A 22217-nucleotide genomic window follows, 5' to 3' on the forward strand; every position below is an offset into this window, starting at 1 on the left:
GAAGCTGAAACCAATACTTTTGCTATCTGATGCTAATAACTAACTCATTTGAAAAGACCCTGATGCTGAGAAAGATTGAAGATGGAGGAGAAGGGGACAACAGAGAATGAAATGGTTGGATGGCCTCACCGACTCAATGGACATGAGTTTGAGTAAGCTCCAGGAGTTGGTCATGGACGGAGAGGCCTGGCGTACTGCTGTCCCTGGGGTCGCAAAGAGTCTGAGCGACTGAACTGACTGAAATACTGTTATTATTGAAGATTTGGGTGGCATTTGAACAAAGACCTGGAAGAATAAAAGGATTGAGTCCTGTGAATATCTGGGGTAGATATTTCCAGGCAGAAGGAATAGTAAGGGCAAAGTTGACAAAATGGGATAAAGCCAGATGTTTTTGAATAAAGGCAAAGAAACCTATAAATCTGGCAGAGAAATTGTGCAACATATAATCTCCTTACTTAACCTGTCTCCAGTTCAGTTCAGTTGCTCAGTCGTGTCCAACTATGTGACCGCATGGGCTGCAGCACGCCAGGCATCCCTGTCCATCACCGACTCCCAGAGCTTATTCAAACTCATGTATCCACCCTTTCTCAAATCAAAATTATCATCCCTTCCCACCCATTCCTTCATCCCTAGGCCTCATGCAAACTCGCATCCTATCTTTTTTCCACGTCTGATTTTTCTCTTATCAATGACCCTGAGAGATAGAAAAAGTACCTAAAATTTCGTGAAGCTCAGAGATAGAAGAAGGATGTTTATTTTATTATTATTTTTTCACCCCACTTCAAGTTTATTTTATGTGATTTCCAGCATGCAGTGTGCTTTCTTGGGGAAAAAAAAATGTCCCAGTTCACATTATAAATTAATTTACAAATATAGAATTGTGTTAGAAACAGTACTTATAAAAGTCCATACAATTTTTCACATACAAAAATATCCATAGAAAGTGGGTTTTCTGTACACATAGTATGAGGGTAGGTAGTTTCTTTGGTTGTCTTCCTGTATAATATTTAAGGATGTTTATTTTAAACATATCTTGGACATCAGGGGGGAAAAAAATCCTGCAGGAGGGATAGTTTGCTTTTTAGGTCAAGTCAAAATGATCTCTGGTCCACATTTAGTAATATCTAAATATTTTCTCCAGGTATATATCTGTTACATATTTAACTTCTGAAGTTCTCTGTGTAACTTATATAATAAAATGGCATTTGCACATGATTTCATAATGGTTAGTATTATGGGTAATATATGAGTCAGTATTTTCTTCATGTTTGGTCAGGATTGCACTTGGCTTCACATACAGAAAAAACAGTAAATAATACCTTAAATAATTTAAGGATTATTGACTCAAAAATTAATAGTCCTGAATTTGGCAGTCCTCATGGAACTAAGAATGCTTTCTATCTTCGTTTTCTGCACCTATGCTTTGGGATTTTGCCCCTGTGATCTCTCTGCTGCTGCTGCTGCTGCTGCTGCTAAGTCGCTTCAGTCATGTCCGACTCTGTGCGACTCTATAGACGGGCAACCCACCAGGCTCCCCCGTCCTTGGGATTCTCCAGGCAAGAACACTGGAGTGGGCTGCCATTTCCTTCTCCAATGCATGAAAGTGAAAAGTAAAAGTGAAGTCGCTCAGTCATGTCAAACTCTAAGCAACCCCATGGACTGCAGCCTACCAGGGTCCATGGGATTTTCCAGGCAAGAGTATTGGAGTGGGGTGCCATTGCCTTCTCCTATAGGTGCTCAAAAACTGTCTCATGAGCCAATAAACACTGAATGAACCAGGAGCACTATTTCTTTAACTGTCAAGCCATTCCTGTCTTTGGACGAGTTGGGCCACTAGATAAAATGTGGAGGAGAAAATTAGAGGAAGCCTTGGATTTCTTCCCAGACATTTCATTTCTGAAACTGGGGGGTGGGGGGTGGGGACACCAAAGGGTACAACCAAATTTGATGCCCCTACATTATGTCAAGGATAGAAACCTCATCTTCTTTGCCCATCTTTTCATTCTTTGGAAGATTCTCCTCAGTTACTTTAGTTGTTCCTTAAAAAAAAAAAAAAAATCTCCTCCAGGTTCCCTTACAGGTTGGTGAGGGAGCCTTGTGCATCTTCTCTTCAAACTTATCTGAGAAGTAAATGCGATATCCTTCAACCCAGATTGGTGAATCCTCTTCAGCAGTAATTGACTCTAGGAATAATCTTCATTTTTCCAGCAATTAAAAATGTACTTAAAGAATGTACAGTGCAGAGGTTAAATGGTCTGTTTGGTGAGTAGATGACTTAAGTGGTCAAGCCATGCTTTTGAAAGACCCGGGTTGTTTCTGAAATTATGGATTACTCCAATTCTTCCTGGAGATAGAAAATACTGAGATTTAGTTATTTATAGGACAATTCAGCTCCCAAGGTCAGGGCCTGGATAGCTCAGTCGGTAGAGCATCAGACTTTTAATCTGAGGGCCCAGGGTTCAAGTCCCTGTCCAGGCGCCAGCTTATCTTTTTAAGGCAACACACATTGAGGTTTATGTAATATATTTACATGACTCAGAAAAACATGATATAGAAGAAAATAATAAAGACATAGGGTAAAATGTTAAGGAAAGGTGGATCTGGATATAGAGTGTTCCTTATAAAATTTTTATTTTTGTAACCTCTCTTATGTTTGAAATTATTTCCAAATAAAACAGTTCAAAAGTATATTAGCAAATGTAGAATCACCAGACTTTGAAATTATAAACATATATTAGTAAGCTGTATATGTCCGAATTTCAAAACATCCAAATATAAACAAAACCAGCACACTGTACAATACATATTTAGGTGTACTGTAGAACTTATGTTAGCTAGCATCTAATAACTTCATCAGGCTTTTTTTTTTCTTTTTTAACCAACGTTACAGGTTTTCCTTTTTACATATAAAAATTAAAGTACTTTGGCCAATTAGAGCTGTGGAAGGTGTCAGTGCAAATGTCCATAATTTTACATGAATTGAAGTTATACTATCCCCACTGCAAATGCTGGGAGATAGTGAAGGACTGGGATGCCTAGCGTGCAGCAGTCCGTGAGGTCGCGAAGAGTCGGACATGGCTTAGCGACTGAACAACAAGGTTATTCTAATGTGCACCAAAATTTGGGAACCATTGAGACTTTTCTAAGGGCGGTTCCTGTACAAGCAACATCTCCATCACCTCAGTTGACAAATGAAAATTCATATTGCAAGATCTTGGAATATTTCGAGTCAAATGGGCACACTTTGAACCCCCGCGCTGTATCTGACTTCTCAGACGGAAGGCAGCCGTGGGTTTCCATCAGAAGGCAGTTGCTTGCTCGGTGAACACAGTAATAAGTCAACACGAGAGAATTCAACTTAGAGGAACAAAACCAGAAAGATTTCCTTTCTGTTACAGGCTTAGCTGAAAAAACGTAGTGTCTTAATCTCCCCGTCGGGGAATCGAACCCCGGTCTCCCGCGTGACAGGCGGGGATACTCACCACTATACTAACGAGGAAGACCCGATGGTGAATCTTAAAAGAATCTCAGTTAAAGAGACATTCACACATTGTACCCTGAACTCTTTCTGGGCAGTGAGTTCCTGGGAATTTCACGGATCTTTAACGATAAGAATATAGTAAGAATCTTTACAATAACAGTCCATCAAAAGGGATTCCTCATGTTATCTAAATCTAAAAACGACAGCCTCACAACCATTTGCTATAAAGTTTTATCACTAATAGCAAAGAAATGTTCATTAATATCAAGGAAGGCATTAAACTTAAAAAAACAAACAAACCAAAACCCTCCCTCCATTCAAAACGACTTCTTTTCTTCAAGTTTATTCATTGTTTTAGATTCACCCCAAGGAATCACTTTCCCCTGGAACTTTCTCTCATGTTAGTGTATTACTGTCTCTGTGTTCTGAAGACTAGGACATCGGAATTAAGATATTGGCAGGGCCATTCTCTATCTGAAGGCTTGCTGAAGGATTCCTTCCTTGCTTCTTCCTAGCTTCTGGTGGATCCCCAAAATCCTTTATATTTTTTGGCTGTGGTTGTATGAATCCAGTCTTTGCCTCTGTCTACCTATGACTTTCTTCTTACTGTCTGCCTCCTAGTGTTCTTTCTTGCAAGGATAGGGTAAACCAGTGGTAGGGTTTAGGCTCCACCCTAATTCAGTATGAATGACTTCATCTTAATGTAACTACATCTGCAAAAACCTGTTTCCAAGCAAGATCACATTCAGAAGTTCTAGGTAGACACAAATTCCTGCCTACAATATTTAACCCACTAAACTTAAGGATGAAAGATGAGGTGTTATGTGCAGAAATATAGTTAACTGCATCAAAGGATACATTAAAAGGTGTAAAAGTACTGATTAAAATTGCTTATGGGTGAGACGGAATGGAGGTTTTTGGTGTTCAGTCTAAACAAACAAGAGAATCTCTAGACAAAGACAGGCATCAAACACCTCAAAGGCAACATTCATGGTTCAGGTTCTTTGTTGGGTGAGAGTTTCCTGATTTATAGATTGTTGTCTTCTCATTGTTGTTTCACATGGCAGAAGCAACAGAGAATTCCCTGGGGACTCCTTTGAAAGGGCACTATTTCTATTATGAGAAATTAACTCATAACCCAATTCAGTTCTCAAAGGTCCCACCTCCTAATACCATCACATCGAGTCCACCCAAATTGTTCTCTTCCACTCCCAGATTAATGAATCATTTTAAGGGAACTTTTAAATGGCTTACTTCTAAATCTGTCTCTAGTTTATTACTTTTAAATGATGCCCTTTTTTGATTCTTCTTAGAAACTTGGGGAAGTGCTTTTGTTAATATTAGAAAAGGAAAATTAATGAAAAACTAAACAGTAAACTATTTTAGGGCAGTGACTTTGCTTGATTTGGCTGTTAAGGCTTCCTCACTTTCAAAGGCATTCTTAAATGGGCTGTTATCTAAATAGTTTTTAAGTAAATACTGAAAACAAAATGAGGCCTTAGCGCCTGAACAGGGACTTGAACCCTGGACCCTCAGATTAAAAGTCTGATGCTCTACCGACTGAGCTATCCAGGCCCTCTAAGAGACTGTCTAACTCATTATGTAAAATAAGAACACCAGAGGGCTTCTAGTAATAGTCATAGTTTTTGAAATTACTTGGGTCTTCCAGAGGGCTTTGATTCTGTTTCACCAATGACTTCAGTAAGTGGGAAGGACTTCAGGAAAATCAAAGATTGGGTAAGGAATGAAGATTGTGATACAAGGAGGAGGGTCATTCCCCATTGTTTCCTCCAGTGTTTTCTTTCAGAGTTGGGGTTTTCTGGAATTTTCATGCCAGAGCAAGAAACAAACTTGATGCCCACTTTGAAGTGGTGGTTCCATCCAGGAAAGGAACTCCCAGAAAACTCACTTATTCAAAATGTTCATACATCTCACTTTCAGCACATGCACCTTTCCTCATCTTTCCTTCACACGCTTTTTCTTCACTCCCCAGTCTCCTTTCCCTCCTTCCCTGCATCTTTCCAACCTCCCATTTGCTAATTTGGAAAGTCCACATTTGTCCTCTCCTATTCTACTTTTCAACTCTCCATTTTATCTTGAGTTCCATTCTAAAGAAAGGAAGGATTAGGCAGTTGAAACTGTATCCCCTGCCTCTGTAAGAGCAGGTCTTCATTTGTTCATGAGACTATTAGGAAAGTGGGATTCAGCTGCTTGCAGCTCTAAAACCAATACTCTATAGGTAAAGTTGGTGGAAAGGAAAGCTTGCTTTATTCTGTAGGCCGACAACCCAGGGCGGACTTGTGTCCAAAGGCCAACTTCCCCCACTGACAATCAGTGGGCAAGAGTTTTTAAAGCGGCATTTCAGGGACGGATAGGTGGCGGGAGGGGGCTATATGCAGAAACAGCACTGTCAGCTCTGACAGTCATCTTGAACTCGGCCATTCAGTGATCTGATCAGCATCATCTTGATTGTTTTGAGTACAGCCGATCTTTGCTGCCAAGGTCAATTTGTTCCCATTTCTTTGAGGCCAGTTCTCAGAATTGTGGCAGCTTCTGTCATTGGTACAGTCTGGTCAACATGCAGTTAACTTCTACCTGGTGGGGGTTTCAGTACCTACAAGACAGCTCAAAGGATATGACTCACGTTCTTCACTTTGCTTAATTGCTAAATTATTATTATTTTGTCCTGTTTGACTGCTTTCCTTTGCTTCTGCATTTTCTCACTTCTCTCGATTAAATTTATTGTTTGGCTAAAGTTTCTCTACAGAAAAAACACAAGCGGGAAAGATGGGGAAGGACCATAGTGTCCTGCTCTGTTTCAAGACTGGTAAGCATGTCTGTATAAGCAAAAAAGTAGTGGTAGAGTCACTGTATATAGACGATAATTAAGATGTGCATTGTTTCCCAATATATTGTGAGCTTTAAAATGACGTATTTGATTGAGGCCAATTTTCATCAAGATCAAAGAAGACAAGAAAGGCAAACCAATTGTGTCACCGTCATGAATATTTTAATTTAGTTGCCTCTGCCGGAGAAGGCAATGGCACCCCACTCCAGTGCTCTTGCCTGGAAAATCCCATGGGTGGAAGAGCCTGGTAGGCTGCAGTCCATGGGAAAAGTCGAACACGACTGAGCGACTTCACTTTCACTTTCATGCATTGGAGAAGGAAATGGCAGCCCACTCCAGTGTTCTTGCCTGGAGAATCCCAGGGACGGGGGAGCCTGGTGGGCTGCCGTCTCGGGGGTCGCACAAAATCGGACACCGCTGAAGCGACTTAGTAGTAGTAGTAGTTGCCTCTGCATAGTGTTCTTGTGGAAACCTTGGAATTTGAGGAAAAGAATAACGAGTGTTGGTCTAGTGCTTGTGGAAGGAAAAAAGACATTAGCAGAGGATGGTTTCGATCCATCGACCTCTGGGTTATGGGCCCAGCACGCTTCCGCTGCGCCACTCTGCTTTTCACGCCCTGGTGTTTTCTTGCATCTCATTAATTTGTATAAAGATTAGTAGCCACCCGTGTCTATCAATTCCTCTTGCTTCCCTTTTCCCACTCACTTCCTCTAAGTTATGTCTTTCATTCTGAGTCGGCCCCTCATCGCCTTCTCAAAATTGCCGCCTGCACGCAATCTCTAAGGCGTCTGCACTTTTGCAATAAGGAAACCGAAGCTCTGAAATCCTTCCTCAGGAACTTGGTATTCCAACCCTTAGCTTCTCCTATACCGATTTCTAGGGATGAATTTAGAACTCAGACTGCTTCTCCCCTCCCGCACCCGCCTTCCCTAGCCTCCCACTGCTCACTCCTGGACTCTGAAGTTGGAACTCCTTGGCTCCTCCACGTCAGTGGCAAGGCCAGGGGCCCTTGCATGGTCGCGCCGCCTGGAAAAACTGAAGACTTGGGCGAAGAGAAGGAAAAGCAAATACTTTTGAGAATTGCAACTTGAAGAGTTAAGGGAGATATGAAACCCAAGGTGATCTACCATAGCTGGATTCTTTGGTCACACTTCGGCGGACAACACCTGTTACCTTGTTTATTCAAAATCAGATTTCTCTCCTTTCAGTTTCATGGTTATATGCCACATTCTTTTGTATCTTTTGTACTGCTCTCCCTCTCTGTCTTTTTTTTAAAGTGTTACTTACTAGAGAGATGAAACATTTAAGTGGATTTTTATGCAAATAGATTGTCAATGCTCCAAAACACCTTAAGAACCAGAAATCATCATTTTCCAAGGGCAGAGAGAACTCGAGTTTCTTGAGATGAACCTAGCCACCAACATTCAAAATCAGGAAGTGTGATTTTTGCTGCATAAATCTACCTTAGATGATTGATCGATCCTATTCTGAGCTCTTCTTTCCTTCTCATATCCCCTCTGAATTCTGCAGGGCCGTGATTTTACCTTTTTTTTTTTTTTTTTTTTAATCTGCTACAGAAGCCGCAAACTTTGTCTTAACCTCTTTTTGAAGACAGAAACCATGAAATCATCACTTCCTCCGATATTTTCATTCCCAGTAACCTCCCCAACTACATTAACAGAATAAAACTACCACCTTCAAAAAGAGAATCATTGGCCCATGGTCTTGTAAGCCAAAAACTTTTAGTCCTGAGTGTTCTCCCAGGAAGACCTTAGAAGAAAGGTTTGTAAATTCGATGAGGTACTATTGGGGTCCAGGCCTTGGTGGTGTTAGTGGCCTTCTATAAAACTCTTCAGAAGCTCAATGCAGACTTTTTTTTTAGTCATCTGAACTGAATTGTACTGAATTGACCTTGAAGTGAATTTTATTCCAGGGAGGAGACAAAATATAAACATTTAAAGGATACCAATAAAGAATATATTTAGGGATCAAAGGTAGAAAAGAACTTGGAAATAAAACAGAAAAGTCCAACTATAAAGACAAAGATTGACAACTGTGACTATATTAAAATCAAGACCTTTTCATTAAAAATATCACACATAATTCCACGTTCAAGGAATGGGACTATCTTTATCTTATATTTGTTTGGAAGTTGAGCTTTCAGCTTTTCATGTGATTACTAACAGCAATATGTTTGGAGAGTTTAAAAGAGGGAGAAAGAAGTCATGACTAGGATGTCAAGAGCTAATGACAGGATTTGACTAAGAGGAAGGGGAAGCTGTTAAGTTTGAAAGATCGTTAATTGGCAGAAAAGGAGGATTCAGCATATTTTCTAAGTGTTTGGAAATTGGGACACCATAGTTCAGAAAAGGCAAATTTGGTTTGTTTGGAATTTGGTTTGTTGCAAAACCGTCTAAATGCCAGAGGTTACGAATAGAAACATGAAGGTGAATGAAACATGGAGGTCTTTTGAGTGACTACTGCTTGTCACATGGTTTGCTAGGGAAAGCACCTACATAAATTTTTTTAAACCCTCAACAATCTTGAGGTAGGGCTTGCCCTCTAAATTTACAGATGAAAGAAATGTTCACAGATGGTCAAAATAATGTAAAATATCAACACATCACACTTTTGTAAATGATGAAGCTTGAATTCAAACATAAGCACCTGATTCAAGATTCTCATATTTTTTCCTAATCTGCATTGCCTTTAAAACAGTATTTCAGATTCTCTACATGAAGACCAAAAACAGAGCAAAAGAAACAACTTACTTCTGATCGATGTGCACCCAAAATGGATCTTTAAATAGCTGTTTGCCGGTTCATGCATGTGTGTTTGAGTTGTCTTCTGCAGGCAATGAAATATTTCTGAAGCCTGTTAATTTGGGAGACTAACTAAAAACTGTTATCAGACAGAATAGAAAAAAACAAAACACTGGATGAATACCTCTCACCTTAACCAAAGCAGGAGGGATTTTTAACCACAACAGCAACAACATTTTTAAAAACTCAGTAAAGATGTTAAACCAAGACCAAGACCTTATTCTAGTCCTCCATGCTCTATGTTTCTCTTTTTAAGTGTCTTATAATAAACCATATCCTGCTTCTTCACTTCATATCCCTTCTTTGAGCACAGACTGAAAGAATGTAAAGGGGAAGATAAGTTAGAGCAAGAGAAAAATGGCAATGGAAGGAAAGGGAAGAGAGGAGAGGGGAGAAAGCAGTGGACCTTGCAGAAACTGTGAAGATGCTGAAAATATTATTGTATAGAGATTTGAAGTTCCACACACAGACCCAGTCCCCATTGATAAAATACTGTGTTAAGATAAAATGCTGTGAGATACTGTGAGCACTGGGGAAAGCTCCTGAAAGACAATACCTGCAACACATGCTGAGAAAATCTGTATCCTAAATCCTCTGATTCTTAAGGTTGGTCATGTAATGTGTAACTCATGGTCAGCAGGGATGGAGTGGGAGAAAAAGACTCAAGGTACATGAGGTGGGCTCCCCAGTTTTCAAAGCAGCATCAACTCTGTCTCCCAGTGCACCTCTTCACCATAAAATTACTCCTTTCCTGTCTTTTGGCTTTGCAGATAATTCTTGGTTTACTCCTGTAATTTCTAGAAATAACTTGTTCCTCTTCCTCTCGGATAGAATAGGCTTCAGTCATTGACAGAGTTGTTACTGGTGAGATTCCATTAGTGTCATGTCAGGATGGCCGAGTGGTCTAAGGCGCCAGACTCAAGATTCTATCTTCCCTCTCTTGGGGCTTCTGGTCTCCAAATGGAGGCGTGGGTTCGAATCCCACTTCTGACAAGACTCAGTTTTGTTCTTGGCACACATGTGTCTTTCATCTCATTCTTGCCTTTCCACCTTCATTCTCCCGACTCCTGAGTATCCTCTCTTATTCTGTAGTTGGGTTCTTTCTACCTCTAAAGACAGTCCCCACCAGCAGCTCCACCCAGGCCTATACTCAGGAAGGTCCTGGTATCCCTGGAAGAGTCACTAACAAGTCATCTCTACAACCACCAGCCAAGCATTTGACAAATGGAAATTCCCAATCAGAGAACCTGGAGTATTCCCACATACAACTGGGCACATTAAAAAAAAATCTTTGCCACCGATGACTCCCTCTTCCCAGAGAGAAAGAGGCAGTGGATTGCCATTCAAAGGTTGTCCCTTACTCTGTCAGCCTGTTTATCTTAATGAAACCCAGGAACTTGACTTAATAACAAAAATACAAAGTAACCAGAAAGCTCTCCCTTTCCTAGAGAGACCTCAAGCCAGACTATTATGCGCTGGAGGAATATGGCCTCACCACTGGCAAATCAAACAATGTTCTCCTGCATGACCACACCAATGAAAAGGACCCAGACTTTCTTAGTGGTAGCTCAGCCTTCAGAATCTCCCACACAGTCCTAGCTTTTTCCAGTGGGAAAGTTACTGGAAAATTCACTGCTTTTCCCCACATGGAGGAACTGAAAGGAACAAAATGGAAGCAATAATAATAATAATAAACCCCCCTGGAATCAATTTGTAGCGTTTGTACTTTTGTATTAGTGAGAAAGATATCCAAAAGAGTAAGTACACAGTTTCTGGTTTTGCCTTTAGATTTAAAGACAGCATCACAGTACCTATGGTACTATCTCCCAGGTTAAGTAAGAAATGACACATTGGGGAATGTGGCAAGCACTCAGACCATCATTTCCTAAGTTTTTAAAAATCAAGCTCTGTAACAGTTTACTGGCTAGAAGAAGGATCCTCAGAGCTTAGTACTCAGCATCCAGCCCAGGTGTTGGATACTTTATAAAGGGAAGAAAACATTTTAAAATGATTTCTATTTTATTTTACTTTTTAGATTTCCCCATTTATCTCAAAATATACTAGGAATGCTTTGGAACAGAAAATAAAAACAGTTACAGGAAAACAAACAGTCTCAATCTGAAACAGTGGTTGGAAGAAGATGAAAATGGAGAATGAAGAAAAATAATTTGGAATTTCATGATTTCAGGGGAAATGCAGGACAGGAAAGAGTGGTGGATGTTTAGGAATCTGCAGAGGTGAGAGTGAAAAAAGTGGAATTTGATGATGGAAGGGAAAGTGACTTTGGGTTCACAAGGATAATTAATCACACTTGGTAGTTCAGGGCTCATTTTGGTTATTGGTCCATGCATACTTTGTTTCAGAAACACCTTTTTCCTTGTCACAACCTGTAACCATCTCTTTCTTCTCCCAAAAACAGACAGATCCTCTTTGAAGTATTTAATATTCTTTAGGAAAGAAACTACCCTCAAAAAAAGTGCTGTTGATTTGTGTGATTTTTATTGGCACTGTTAATCCTTATATGTTTTTATTTTACTCAACACAGTTTGAAAAATCTATTGTCTTGCTACAGTCACATCTGCTCCTATGTGCAGCTGCCACATAGTATGAAATTCATGGGTGGCCACTGAAGTATACCTGGTGGATATGTAGCTTGCCTGTAATAATCTGGTACTGCAAAATCCTACACTTAGACAAGGCCGACCATGGAGTTGAGCTGGAATTTCACTGAGGTACATTCCTAGGAGGAAGATTGCTGTGTAATGATTTAAAAGCTATACAGGAAGAAAAACTCATTTAATGTCAAAGCTGCAAAAGTTAAAAGTCTTAATTTTAAGACCAATATCTTACCTAGCTTATGTAGCTCTTCACAGAAGGCATTTTTTTTTTACCTTAATAAAAATAAAGAAAAAATATCTAAATCAAATCATTTTGAAAAGAAATCTCAGCGCGAGCTCAATTTTACTCAGTTTTAACAGTATGAGCATTTCCTTTTGATAACCTAAAAATATTATCAGCAGTGTCATAGTCTTGAAGGACTCTCCCTCTTAGATATTAGAGATGACATAAGAAGATGTCATCTCACAAAGTCATCTTTGTGAGAGCTTTATAACAGATTCTTTTCCGTGTACAGAAAAGCAGTGAGGATTTCATTCATTCTCTCCACAGTAAAAACCCAACATCCAACAGTGGATGGCTCATCAGTTGATCCACTAAGGAAAAGACCACAAGTTGTTATGGTACGTTTTTTTCTAGGAGGACGGGAATCTCAGAAGGCAGTGCAGGAGGTTGCCTCCACGTGATTCTGAAAGTATTCCAGGATTCTTTGACTGGGGAATTCTCACTGTCGAATATCGGTCAGGGCCCAGAAATATTTGAGTGTCGAGAGTTGAGTATCAGGAACTTTCCAATACTTTTGTTCTGAATGTCGTAAGAACAAAATGAAGATGTGTCAGAAGTGGGATTCGAACCCACGCCTCCATTCGGAGACCAGAAGCCCCAAAGGTGGGAAGCAGAAGCTTGAGTCTGGCGCCTTAGACCACTCGGCCATCCTGACACGTTGACCCAAACCCTTGACAGTATTGTACTGTAGACTGTTAAGGAGTTGGCGTATAGGGGCGTCCCAGAAGAAAAGTTTCTGACATTTGTCGGACTGGGTGGGAGTTGTGAGTTCAGAGACAGACAAACAAAAAGGAAGCAGAACGTGAGCGTTAATGCAGACCTGAATAATTCTTTTTGCCCTGGAGACAGGGTGGTAGGGTATTGAGAGACACTGTTCCGCCCCACCCCCACCAACCAGAGCTCCCGGTCCAGTCCCCTGCCTTCCGCGCTCCGCCCGCCAGAACAGGGACCCGGACCCACAAATTTCTTCCTATGGCCTTGAACCCCACCTGTGACCTGGACCCCAGGGTCACAGTTTTGTTTGTGATTCAAACCTTCATTAAGCAGGTCCAGTTCGATGCTGCCTCAGGATCGGTGGAAACTTTGAGTGAATAAATGGTCAACCCCACTGCTCTGGACGAGAGACAGTCATTCCCCTTGTTCTCAACCCGTCCGGACTCCGATTTAATCGCCCGAAGCCATTCATTCCACCGGTCACTGTTTTCTGCCCTGCAGGGTCGCCTGTGCTCTTCAGTAATAATCTTGCCTTACTTTCTAGAGCTCTCAGACGCTTCCCGGGAAATATTACCCCTCTGGGGTGACCGCAGCAATTCTGAAACATATGTTTACGTTTATATGACTGAAAAATACATTTAAGTGATGGAAAATGAAATAGACAAAGAGGGAAAAAAAATGCTTTTGTTGCAATGATTATTTTGGGATTAAAGGAGAGGACAAATTAAAACCTCGAATAATTTGGAGTATCACCAAGTTTCTATAATTAGGCTGTGAAGATCCAAATCTATAAGACACTGAAATTAGAGAACTATCACTTTTAAATTCGTAATTTTCTCATCTATTACCCTAATGCAAATAGAAATCAGCTCTTAAAAATAATGTTATTGTTTGTAGATTTCACTCTTTTTATTGTGATAATTTTTTCTCTATACTAATAGTATGCTTACAAAGTATGCAATATTGAGTGTGTATTTTAATATATACATATGTTGAATTTTTGCATTAATCTTTTCTATAGCTTGAGGCATAGGTATATTTCTATACACCTTTGAAGTCTATTTATGTACTTTTTGTAGAAATGAAAACCTCTGAAAACAGGTTTAAAATATTTGGGGTACTTGAAAATGGATATTATGAAAATGTAAGCAAGAAATCAAAACTGAAATATGCCATAATTCAATTTTCTTAATACACCAATTCTTGCAGGGCCCAGCACTGTCAATATTTCATGAACCTCTGGGTAATATGTTCCCTAGACACCTGTTTAATATTAATGCAAATTTATTTTAATGTCTCAAAATTTTCTTTATAAGTCCAGGGAACATTGGATAAATGAAATCTAAGGAGATAGAGGCTTCTAAGTGATTAGAATTAAGTCATTTAAAAAAAAAACCTGTCATAGATACTATTTTCTAAAAATGGCCATACCAATATATCTCATGTCATGTATTTTTCTTTTAATGCCAATTTTGAGACATTCCTTCTGGAGGTGGGGGTCTATGTTCCCTCGCCTTGAATCTGGCTAGGCCTGTGCCTGCTATGGAAGGGATGCTATACGACTTTCCAAAGCTAGGTTGTAAAAGGTGATAGAAACTGTCAACACTTTTCTCTCAAGACATTTGTCCCCAGAACCCAACCACCATACTGTGAGGAAGCCCAAACTAAGCTACAGGGAGAAATCACATGGAAAATACCTAAGGACTCCAGCCCACAGCCAGCAACAACTGCCATACGTTTGAGTAACCCATTCTTCAGATGATTTCCTGCCACTGGTCTTGTAGTCTTCCACTTGAGTTTCCAGAAATCACAGAGCAGAGACAAACTGTCCCCACTGTGCTCTGTCCAAACTCTGGGAGAACCAATAAATGTGTAGAACCCAAATAAATTATAGGTGTTAAATTAAACCATTAAGTTTTATTATGATTTGTTATGTAGCAATAGTTAGGTATGGATCAGTCTTGGTCCAATCAGGAGAGAAGAACCAATAATGACAGGAAAAGTTGTTTATTTATTTTTCCAGTTTAATTGAGATATATTTGACATATACTACTATATAACTTTAAGGTATACGACATAATGATTTGATATATGTATATATTGCAAAATGGTTACCATAATTAGTTCAATTAACATCTATCACCTCACAAAGTTACAAATTATTTTTCTTTGTGATGAGTACTTTTAAGATCTACTCTCTTAGTAACTTTAAAATATACAATACAGTATTGTTAACTACAGTTGTCAAGTTGTACATTATATCCCCAGAAAGTATATTGCTTATAATGAATAGGGAAAGTGTAATATATAGAATTGTTAACTAAAGAAGGGATTGGAGAAACAAGGAATTGATGAGTAAAAAGTAAAGTGAATACTAATGAATATAAGAATAGCAAATCACTACCCTTAGGACTGCTAAAGCACCTTAGGAAGTGCCCCCTCACCCATGGCTGAGACAAAGCACAGAAGGAAGAGACCTCTATACTTCACCCTACCTCTAGCTAAGATCCAGACCTTGATGGGGAAGGCTTGGGCATGATTCACTGAAGAGCAGAGCAATTTCTGTGGGGTTGTGCCAGCAGAACTTGCTTGAAATCTGCCCTCTGGAACTTGCTGAAGATCATTTTTCCAGTGTTTCTTGGAAAACTTCCTGGAGAGGTCTCTCACTGAGAGCTCTCCACTAGAAAACACTCAAGGGGGATGCCTGCCGGGGGAAGTTAGTGGCTGTTGCTGGCTGCTGGAGCCTGAAGCAGGGGAAAGCCATGTCTATGTAGGAGGTAGGCCCTGGGGAAGCAGCAGGCCAACTAATGCATGGGAACCAGGATGCAAATCCCCCTTCCTCCTGCAATGATTCTCCACTATTCTCTACTGAAGATCTTTGGTGCCTATTAAAAGAAAACTATTTAAAGGATTCATACCCATTTCCACAAAGCAGGCAAAAAGGGTGAATTTGGGACTGAGAGACAGTAAATTCATGAGGAGTAGTGGATAATGCAAATTTTTTTACCTAAAAATGGGAACAAACTCTATAGCATGTGACTTTGCAGCTGTACAGCAGGCAGAAACTGGAAAGACCTTGAGAAGACTTTTACTGAGAAGTCCTGAAGACCGTTTCTTCCTGTTGCCTGTCTCATCATATTTCACTGAGCTTATACATTTCTTTAGGTGCAAGAAAATCAGAGGTGAATACTATAACTAAATATAGGATGAAATCTGTGAAAATGGCAAATCACAGACTTTCTCGAAGTTTCTGATCTTTCTTGAGACTACATCCCTTTCCTCTCTGATACTCAGGTGATGAGGAGGAGCTTCAGCAGAGAGGCCCTCCTGGACAGGCAAGTTTAGGATTATGGAGAATCTGAACAAACTGTCTCCTCCAGAAGGCAGAAGGCAGACTTTTCATCCAAGAAGTTTAGGAAGTTGCTGATGAGTAACAGTGATAAAATTGACCTCACATTTCTTTCACTCCCCTCACTCTCAACTTCATTAATATGCCCATTTCCTGTTTTGTTGTGTTTCTCTATATTTTTGTTTATGATACTCTATGTCATAAGACATCAAATTGCCAACATCTGTTGGATGATAGGAAAAGCAAAAGAATTCCAGAAAAACATCTACTTCTGCTTCATTGACTACACTAAAGCCTTTGACTCTATGGATCACAATAAACTGTGGACAATTCTTAAAGAGATGGGAATATCAGACCACCTGACCTGCCTCCTGAGAAATCTGTATGCAGGTTAAGAGCAACAGTTGGAACCAGACATGGGACAACAGACTGGTTCCAAATTGGGAAAGGAGCACATCAAGGCTGTATATTTTCACCTTGCATTTTTTAACTTATATGCAGAATACATCAGGTGAAATGCTGGTCTAGTAAAGCACAAACTGTAATTAAGTTTGCCAAGAGAAATATCAATAACCTCAGATATACAGATTACACCACCCTTATGGCAGAAAGCGAAGAGGATCTAACGAGCCCCTTGATGAAAGTTAAAGAAGAGATTGAAAAAGCTGGCTTAAAACTAAACATTCAAAAAACTAAAATAATGGCATCTGGTCCCATCATTTCCTGGCAAATAGATGTGAAAACAATGGAAACAGTGAGAGACTTTATTTTCTTGGGCTCCAGAATTACTGTAGATGGTGACTGATGTGAGAGTTGTACCATAAAGAAAGCTGAGCTCCAAAGAATTGATGCTTTTGAACTGTGGTGTTGGAGAAGACTTTTGAGAGTCCCTTAGACTGCAAAGAATTAAAACCAGTCAATCCTAAAGGAAATCAGTCCTGAATATTCATTGGAAGGACTGATGCTGAAGCTGAAGCTCCAATACTTTGGCCACCTGATGTGAAGAACTGACTCCTTGGAAAAGACCCTGATGCTGGGAAAGATTGAAGGCGGGAGGAGAAGGGGACAACAGAGGATGAGATGGTTGGATGGCCTCACTGACTCAATGGACATGAGTTTGAGCAAACTTCAGGAGCTGGTGATGGACAGGGAAGCCTGGTGTGCTGCAGTCCATGGGGTTGCAAAGAGTTGGACAAAACTCAGTGGCTGAACTGAGGTCATAAGAACATTATTTTGCCCATATATGACTGTGGAGAGAGGGAGGTAGAGTGTGTTACTTTTTTACCCAGTGAGACCTTTAAAAGAGCGGGTTTTAGATTCTACAGCCTCTCCTCTGAATGATGGGAGAACTGTATTCCAGATTGGGACCAAAGCATAGAAACTGGATTCCCCACTTCACCAATAAATCTTATTTTGCTGAGTTGTTTTTAATGAGTTACTTGAATTTGCTGGCAGTCGAGTTGCTTTTGGTTTTGCATTTTGTTTTTAATTAAGAGTTGTTTTTTAATGAGCCAGCTATCAAATCCTGAAAGTAGACAGGAAAATAATCCTTGCTTTGTATCAGGAGCACAGGCTCTCTGATCTGGGACTGGAGACCTAGGATTTGTGGTTGAGTTTTCTTCCTCACCAGGTCTCTTTAAATTATTTCTGTTGCCGGTCTGAGTGGAGTCCCTAAACAGATTGTGTGTGTGTGTGTTTGTGTGTGTGTGTGACCCTTGCAGCCCCTTTGTGTGCTCAGTGTCTGACTCAGTGATCCGTGTGCTCATATTTATATGTGTGTGACTGTGTGCTCAGTGTGCTCCTATCTGACTCTTTGAGACCCCATGGACTATAGCCTGCCAGGCTCCCCTGTCCATGGGATTTCCCAGGCAAGAAGACTAGAGTGGGTTGCCGTTTCCTTCTCCACGCAGTTCCTTTACCTGGGTGGAAATTAACAAATTCTCTGATATCTTTGCCACAGCTCCTTTAGACAGAATTTTTTTATTTGGATTTCAGCCATACCCAGTGGGGATGGAGAAACATAGTACTTTCTTTACGCCCTGGATCGAGGCTTTAAAAGGTATTTCAGCCTCAAAGACAAGGCTACAAACAGGCAGAGCCTCTCCTCGGCTTCAGTTTCAGGGAGGTCGCTCCATTTCCTTCTTCCTGCTGACCTCATCCTTATCCTCAACTCTCAGTCTCCCTTCTGAAAACTGATATCGAGGAATCTGAGACAGATCTCTCGTGCTTTTCCCCAAGACTCTAAGAAATGAAGCCTGGAAAATCAGTGCGGAACATACTGCAGAGCAGAGGGCGTGACTGTAATTAAAATCAAGTGGCCCCGTACCCCTCATCCGGAAACCTGGCATCTTAGCGGATGGGCAAGCTGTTCATTCCCCACTCTCGTCAACGTGCAACCTCTGACCCTCGACTGCTCTGGATTTTCAGGCAAAACTGTCAGAGTTGGATTAGGGGTCCTGTATTTCCTTTGACAAAAGCCAATCGAACATGATGTTAAAACTATCAGAGAATGAGGGAATTTGTTTGACCACAGACCAGAAAATCGAAAAGGGATTGACAGTAGGGTGTCAAATTTTCCAGAAACGATTCAAAATAAAGCAATGAAACCCTAACGATTTTAGTATATAATCTGCTTTAAGACAAGGAGTTAAAAGTTAAACTACTGGGGCTCCGTAGCTCAGGGGTTAGAGCACTGGTCTCGTAAACCAGGGGTCGTGAGTTCGAATCTCACTGGAGCCTTGGAGCGTTGCTTTTACAGAAAACAGATGACACAAATAAAGTTGCTGTGATATATGAATTCTTGATATCTGAAATTCAGGTGTGGAAAACCTCATTTGAAATGCCGCTAATACAGTTAATACCAGTATAAGCTTTTTGACGTGAAGAGCCGATCCATTGGAAAAGACCCTGGTGCTGGGAAAGACTGAAGGCAAAAGAAGGGGCGGCAGAGGATGAAATGGTTAGATAGCATCAGTGACTCAACGGACCTGAGTCTGGGCAAACTCCGAGAGACAGTGAAGGACAGAGAAGCCTGGCGTGCTGCAGTCCATGGGGTCGCAAAGGGTCGGACACGACTTAATGACTGAACAACAACAAGCCTTTTTAATAAACCAATTTCTATTGTGATTCAATTTGTTGTAACCTGGAGTCCTGACTAACTTTGGTGCTATAAGCCTAAAGAGATATTGTAATTATCGATTTTATTATACTTAATGGAGTCTAAGCTTCCTTGAAGACAGGAGTCATATCTTGCTTCATATTGTATCTCAGAGCTAGATACAACAATAGAAAACTCAAAAACTGAAAAAGCAAAGAGAATAAAGACTGAAAAAAACAAGAACAGAGTGTTCAAGGGCTGCAGTACAAGTAGAAAAGATGTAACATGTAAGTAAGGGGAACTCAAGAAGGAGAAGAGAGAAAGTAAGAGAAGAAATATTTAAGAGAATAATGACTGGGGATTTTCCTAAAATTAATGTCAGACACCTAATCAAAGGTTGAGGAAGCTCAGAGAACACCAAGAATACATAATAAGACTACAACTAGCTACTTAATTTTTAAACTACAGAAAACAAAAGATAAAGTCCTGAAAGAAGTTAGAGGGAAAAACATCTTACCCATACAGAACCAGAGATAAGAATTATATCAGACTGCTCCTCAGAAACCATGCAAGGAAGAAGACAGTGAAGTTAAATATTTAACATTTTGATGGGGAAAAAAAAAATTAAACAACTCAGAATTTTGTACCCTGCAAAATTATCCTTTGGAAGCAAGAAAAATACTTTCTAAGACCAACAACACTTTAGAGAATTTGTTGCTAGATGACCTGACTTGCAAAAGCAATCAAACAAACAAAAAACATGCTAAAAGGACTTCTTAAGAGGCATGGGAAAAAAAAAAAAAGGTCAGAAACTCAGGTCTATATAGACAAAGGAAGAGCACTGAAGAAGAAATAAGTGAAGATAAAAGAAAAACTTGTATTTTTCTTATTCTTAATTGATTTACTATATAACGGTTTGTTCAAAATAATAGTATTAAGTATTTGATTATGTACACTTATTTATATACCACACACCTCTCTCTATATATATTTGCTTGTGTATGTCTATATATATGTGACATGAATGACAGCAATGATACAAGGTACAGGAGAGAGCAATTGGGATTCTTTTGTTGTTATAAGGTACTCACGCTATTCAGGACATGATATAGTGCTATTAGTGTTATCTGAGAGTAGACTTGGATTAGTTGTAAATATATATTGCAAACTACTGAAAAAAGTAAAAGAAGTGTAACTGTATGCTAAGACAGGAGAGAAAATAGAATCATATAAATGCTCACTTAAAACCTCAAAAGTGTAGATGACAAAAGTAGGAAGAAAGAACAAGGGTAGTAAACAAAAGCCAATAATGACTTAGTAAATATTAATCCAGCCACATCAATAATTACTATGAATATTAATGGTTTAAGTACATCAATTATATAAGGGAGTTATTATCAAGAAGACAAGAAATAACAAGTGCTGGTGAGGGTGGGGAGAGTAGGAAACCTTTCTGCACTGTAAGTGGAAATGTAAATTTATGCACTCATTATGGAAAACATCATGGAGGCTTCTAAAAAAATTAAAAATAGAACTACCATATGATCCAGCAAATTCACTTTTGGATATTTATCTGGAACTTGAAGGAAACATCCACTTTGATGAACTAAATCAAGTTGACCCAGAGAAAGGAATCCAGAGAGATAAATACTCCAAACTTTCTGTCTTCTCTCATTCTGTTTGCTTCCTCAATTGAAACTCAAGATGAAGTTGCAGGGCAGGGAAACCTAAATTGTGGTCAGTGCAGGCTATGCTGCTGCGTCGTTTCAGTTGTGTCCGACTCTGTGTGACCCCATAGATGGCCTCCTACCAGGCTTCCCCGTCCCTGGGATTCTCCAGGCAAGAACACTGGAGTGGGTTGCCATTACCTTCTCCAATGCATGAAAGTGAAAAGTGAAAGGGAAGTTGCTCAGTCGTGTCCGACTCTTAGTGACCCCATGGACTGCAGCCTACCAAGCTCCTTTGCCCACGGGATTTTCCAGGCAACAGTACTGGAGTGGGGTGCCATTGCCTTCTCCTGCAGGCCATACTTCCATAGTAAAAAGAGCAGGCAGAAATCAGAAGCTTTTTTTTTTTTTAACGTTAATAATCCCAAGCACTTGGCTTTCTATCTACATTTTTCTTCATGCACATGATTTTATGCTTATAATGTCTGCATTCTATTAATGAACGTCAGTTTAATATCCAGTGACATATTGTGAGTCTTGTAAGTTTTCATCTCTTAAGAATAGTTCTGAAGATACTGGTTCTTCTTGTCTAGATCCAGACTTGGAATACAGCATGTGAGTGCTAAGATGAGGTTTATATAAATCACTTAGAACAATGTCTGGCCCAATAAGCTCCATCCAATTTGTGGCTGCTATTGTTAGATGAATGCCCTCTAGAGGTTCAGGCAGAGCTCGAGGACTGTGTGGTGGGAATCTAGGAGGAGATCGTGTGGTGAGATGGTCATTACTAAAGGGCTATGTCGCTTCTCACTGCTCCTTACGTTAGGGTGTGTTTTAAACACACGTAACGATCCAGTACAACAACGCAACAGACGCCGAAATATGGAAATAGTTCTCTGCCCTCGCACTCCTTCCTGCATCTGAATGGGGATATTTGGTCACTGGTCTAGCACTCTCAATCCTGTTTGTTAAGTCCCGTGTGGACAGGAATAGTCAGGCTATTCCATTATTTACACAATTCTCCTTCTCACTGACAGGAATTATTCCATAAAAGCCTGAAGGCCTCATATCTGGTATGTATGTGCCAGCTGCGATTACTCTATGCCAAATACAAACAAGCAAACTAACAAACAAAATTGGCCTTTATAATGAGATGCCCCAGGCAGAAAATGAAGATACTGGGTGGGCAAATTGGGTTTGCTTCTACTCTACGGGTTGTAGAGGCAAACTACCTGCAATGAACCTCGAAAGAAGGTCAAAGCGGGTGGAGGAGCAGGGTGGGAGTGGGGATCGGGGACACCACCTTGGTCTCTTTAACACTCGGCACAAAGGAGCCGT

At 40.2% G+C, this 22217-nt stretch overlaps 7 non-coding genes across 7 annotated transcripts; 3 read left to right on the forward strand and 4 right to left on the reverse strand.

Annotated features, from left to right (window-relative positions):
* Window positions 1–2405: 2405 nt before the first annotated feature.
* TRNAK-UUU (transfer RNA lysine (anticodon UUU)) lies at window positions 2406–2478 on the forward strand. Its single transcript has one exon. It is a non-coding gene; the product is annotated as a tRNA-Lys (tRNA).
* A 949-nt stretch (window positions 2479–3427) lies between these two features.
* TRNAD-GUC (transfer RNA aspartic acid (anticodon GUC)) lies at window positions 3428–3499 on the reverse strand. The gene has a single exon. It is a non-coding gene; the product is annotated as a tRNA-Asp (tRNA).
* Window positions 3500–4983: 1484 nt separating this feature from the next.
* On the reverse strand, window positions 4984–5056 carry TRNAK-UUU (transfer RNA lysine (anticodon UUU)). The gene has a single exon. It is a non-coding gene; the product is annotated as a tRNA-Lys (tRNA).
* Window positions 5057–6864: 1808 nt separating this feature from the next.
* TRNAM-CAU (transfer RNA methionine (anticodon CAU)) lies at window positions 6865–6936 on the reverse strand. The gene has a single exon. It is a non-coding gene; the product is annotated as a tRNA-Met (tRNA).
* Window positions 6937–10036: 3100 nt separating this feature from the next.
* Window positions 10037–10144, forward strand: TRNAL-CAA (transfer RNA leucine (anticodon CAA)). The gene is made up of 2 exons: window positions 10037–10074; window positions 10099–10144. It is a non-coding gene; the product is annotated as a tRNA-Leu (tRNA).
* Window positions 10145–12600: 2456 nt separating this feature from the next.
* On the reverse strand, window positions 12601–12707 carry TRNAL-CAA (transfer RNA leucine (anticodon CAA)). Its single transcript has 2 exons — window positions 12670–12707; window positions 12601–12646 (listed from the first exon to the last, which is right to left on the reverse strand). It is a non-coding gene; the product is annotated as a tRNA-Leu (tRNA).
* A 6074-nt stretch (window positions 12708–18781) lies between these two features.
* Window positions 18782–18854, forward strand: TRNAT-CGU (transfer RNA threonine (anticodon CGU)). The gene has a single exon. It is a non-coding gene; the product is annotated as a tRNA-Thr (tRNA).
* Window positions 18855–22217: the final 3363 nt, after the last annotated feature.

Source organism: Budorcas taxicolor, chromosome 11, assembly GCF_023091745.1.
Source record: "Budorcas taxicolor isolate Tak-1 chromosome 11, Takin1.1, whole genome shotgun sequence".
Classification (NCBI taxonomy): Eukaryota; Metazoa; Chordata; class Mammalia; order Artiodactyla; family Bovidae; genus Budorcas; species Budorcas taxicolor.